Source organism: Gregarina niphandrodes, assembly GCF_000223845.1.
Source record: "Gregarina niphandrodes unplaced genomic scaffold scaffold00140, whole genome shotgun sequence".
In the NCBI taxonomy this organism is placed as follows: Eukaryota; Apicomplexa; class Conoidasida; order Eugregarinorida; family Gregarinidae; genus Gregarina; species Gregarina niphandrodes.
Genome location: NW_011646051.1, coordinates 3,264 through 3,735, shown reverse-complemented (window position 1 = coordinate 3,735; position 472 = coordinate 3,264).

Here is a 472-nt window from a genome sequence, read left to right as displayed (position 1 = left end):
CTTATTTATTTATTCACCAATATATTTCAAAACGAGAGACTAACACCCGAACCTAAATAGGTTTTCGTTGCTCTCTTGCTGCTTCTACAAATCGTCGGCGCGCGTAAAAAGTGCGCGACAAACACGCGCACATAAAAAGACGCTATGCCCTCGAGCCCTCGGTTCCTGCATTCAATCTCCCTGAGCTTTCGATGGCTGCCACGTCCTTCCAAATAAATAAATTGGTGGACGACCCCTCACTCGCTAGAACAAAAATTACGGTCGCTTTGTGTTACGTCGTCGATCGTCATGGGTAATTTGAAGATCCCCAAAACGATAATGGGCGGTCCGCATGATCCATCGGTCCCAATTGACATTTCAGCATACCCTCCACCGATCCTGCAGACAGCCACCGCCTGCTGGCCAGTTATTAATTTGAGATTATTACAAACTCTCGCATCGTCTACAGTTACTCCTACTATTTTCTTAAAAA